Here is a 3,782-nt window from a genome sequence, read left to right on the forward strand (position 1 = left end):
TCAAATTAACATATAATATCCTAAATCCATAGGTCCTAAATGGAATCAAGTAGCGAGTATTTATTGAATAACTAATGCCAACTATACTTACGCAGTTCTGGGATTCTAGGAAATATTGAAGTGCAATCCCTTCCTTCAAAGTACTTACAGTATGCTTGGGGAAAAAAAAAACTGTTTTAAAAGATAGTGTATTTATAGAAGATCTGAGATATAGGAGGGCAACAGATCAGGAAATGATTTTCATTAAAAGATAGTTACTCACAGTTTCCAAGAAAAAGGGTGCACCCAAGACAAGGAACCTATCTCACCACTCCTATTCAGCATAGTACTGGAAGTTCTGGCCAGGGCAATCAGGCAAGAGAAAGTAATAAAAGGTATTCAAATAGGAAGAGAAGAAGTCAAATTGTCTCTGCAGATGACATGACCCTATATCTAGAAAACACCATTGTCTCAGCCCAAAAACTCCTTTAGCTGTTAAGCAACTTCAGCAAAGTCTCAGGATACAAAATCAATGGCAAAAATCACAAGCATTTCTATACACCAACAACAGACAGAGAGCCAAATCATGAATAAATTCCCATTCATAAATACTACAAAGAGAATAAAATACCCGAGTTTCTGAGTTTCAGTTTCATACTGAAATTTCACACTGAATACTGCTAACAAGGGATGTGAAGGACCTCTTTGAAGAGAAGAGTTCTTCAAAGAGAACTACAAACCACTGCCCAAGGGAATAAGAGAAGACACAAACAAATGGAAGAACATTCCATGCTCATGGATAGGAAGAACCAGTATTGTGAAAATGGCCACACTGCCCAAAGAAATTTATAGATTCAATGCTATTCCCATCAAACTACCATTGACATTCTTCACAGAATTAGAAAAAAAAACTATTTTAAATTTCATATGGAACCAAAAAAGAGCCCATATAGCCAAGACAATCCTAAGCAGAAAGAACAAACCTGGAGGCATGAGGCAATCTGACTTCAAACTATACTACAAGGCTACAGAAACCAAAGCAGCATGGTACTGGTACCAAAACAGACATACAGATCAATGGAACAGAACAGAGAACTCAGAAATAACACCACACATCTACAACCATCTTATTCTTCAACAAACCTGACAAAAACAAGCAATGGAAAAAGGATTTCCTATTTAATAAATGGTGCTGGGAAAACTGGCTAACCATATGCAGAAAACTGAAACTGGGCCCTTTGCTTGCACTTTACACAAAAATTAACTCAAATGGATTAAAGACATAAATGTAAAACCCAAAACCAGATAAACTCTAGAAGAAAATCTAGGCAATAAATCAGGACATGGGCATAGGCAAAGATTTCATGAAAAAAACACCAAAAGCAATTGCAACAAAAGCTAAAATTGACAAATGGGATCTAATTACACTCTAGAGCCTTTGCACAGCAAAAGAAACTATCATCAGCATGAACAGGCAACCTACAGAATGAGAGAACATTTTTGCAATCTAACTATCTGACAAAATTTTAATATCCAGAATCTACAAGGAACTTAAACAAATTTACAAGAATAAAACAACCCCATCAAAAAGTGGGCAAAGGATATGAACAGACACTTCTCAGAATAAGACATTTATGCAGCCAAAAAACATATGGAAAAAAAGCTCATCATTAGATAAATGCAAATCGAAACCACAACGAGATACTATCTTACACCAGTCATGATGATTACTATTAAAAAGTCAAGAGACAACAGATGTTGGTGAGGCTGTGGAGAAATAGGAACGCTTTTACATTGTTGGTGGGAAGGTAAATTAGTTCAACCATTGAGGAAGACAGTGCAGCGATTCCTCGCGGAACTAGAACCGGAAATACCATTTGAGCATGTTCTCACTCATAAGTGGGAATTGAACATTGAGAACCCATGGACACATGGAGGGGAACAACACACACCAGGGCCTGTTGGAGGGCTAGTGAGGAGGGAAGGGAGAGCATCATGGCAAAGAGCTAATGCATGTGGGGCTTAACACCTAGATGACAGGTTGATAGGTGCAGCAAACCACCATGGCATGCCTATGCCTGTGTAACAAACCTGCACGTTCTGCACATGTATCCCGGAACTTAAAGTAAAATAAAAATTTAAAAAGATTTAAGGCCGGGCGCGGTGGCTCAAGCCTGTAATCCCAGCACTTTGGGAGGCCGAGACGGGCGGATCACGAGGTCAGGAGATCGAGACCATCCTGGCTAACACCGTGAAACCCCGTCTCTACTAAAAATACAAAAAAAACTAGCCGGGCGAGGTGGCGGGCGCCTGTAGTCCCAGCTACTCCGGAGGCTGAGGCAGGAGAACGGCGTAAACCCGGGAGGCGGAGCTTGCAGTGAGCTGAGATCCGGCCACTGCACTCCAGCCCGGGCTACAGAGCAAGACTCCGTCTCAAAAAAAAAAAAAAAAAAAAAAAGATTAAAAAAAAAAGAAAAAGAGGCTGCACCATGTTATGAGAGGGCCACACGGGGAAACACCGCCATCATTCAGGAGGCAGAGGAAGGGGAGACTGTGGGCAAGAGCAATTATTGAGGTCTCCTGGGAAGGAACAAGTGAAGAGGTTAAGCAGGTTTAGAACTTAATCTAAAGTTCATTTGAATAAGTTTAGCATATTTAGGACATAGTGGCTAAAGGGCACAGTGGCTGTCAGCTGTCCTTGGTTTTCTGGTACCTGGTCTTGGGTGATTAGGGCAGATGGATAGTCTCTTGGAGTGTAAGAGTCGGATAAAAGAGTTGGTGGTTGGGACGTGGGCTCTGAGTTGGTTGGTTGGTATTTGAAGAGCTCAAGAGCAAATTGTTTACCATCTCCTGGAACTGATGAACCTTGGCAGGGGCAGTCCTTCCAGAGTCAACAACGGCCCAGATGTCAAAGCATCAGAACCCAGAAAATAGAAGACATGCTTGATACAGAAACAAGCCCAAACCCGGTAAGAATAAATAACATAGTTTACAACTAATACATGTATTGTATACCAAAGGAATGAAAGAATTTACAGAAATGATTCTCAACTTTGGGTATACATTAGGACCACCTGTGGATTTATAAAAGTAATCACGTTGAATCCCTATCCCAGACACTGACTTAAGTTGTCTAGGGTGAGGCCTGGGCATCCCCTGATGGGAGCTCCTTTTAAGAGCTCCCCCAACTGATTTTAATTTGTAGCCCAAGTTAAAAACTACTGATCTCTAGATCTGAAACTGAAGCTCAGAAAGGGTAAATAATTCGCCTATGATCCACAGCTAATCTGTTGGTAAATACACATCTCTCTTCCCAGTTGGAATTTAGTTACTTTTAAAAGAGGAAATACTATATTCTCCTCCAATTAACCAATATTTTTCGCATATGAATAACCCAAATATATAAGTTTTCTTTTGTATCCAACTTTACATATTCCTTGCATTAACCAAGTACCTATTTAATATTATTGCAGAGAAATCTGTGAACCCAGGCATAGTTGATACCTAAAATCTTTTTCTGTCCAGCACATCAACTTCTGTCAGGCTTTACCCAACACCACCCCACCCATCTCATATGGTTATGGCTAGCCTGTGAATGACAGTGGTGCATACAGGGCTGGGAGCTATCCCATCATAGTATTCCAGTATTTCATCTTTAGCGATTGGTCCAAATGATGATCACATGAACTAAGCTGGACCAGTTAGAATGCTTCCACCAAGATGTAAAATTTGGATGCTGGAGAGACAATGTGTCTCTGCCTTGCGGATTGTAGGCTGTAAGCACCAAGCACTGAGTAAGCTTA

The sequence above is a fragment of the Macaca mulatta genome, chromosome 11 (assembly GCF_049350105.2).
Source record: "Macaca mulatta isolate MMU2019108-1 chromosome 11, T2T-MMU8v2.0, whole genome shotgun sequence".
NCBI lineage: Eukaryota > Metazoa > Chordata > Mammalia > Primates > Cercopithecidae > Macaca > Macaca mulatta.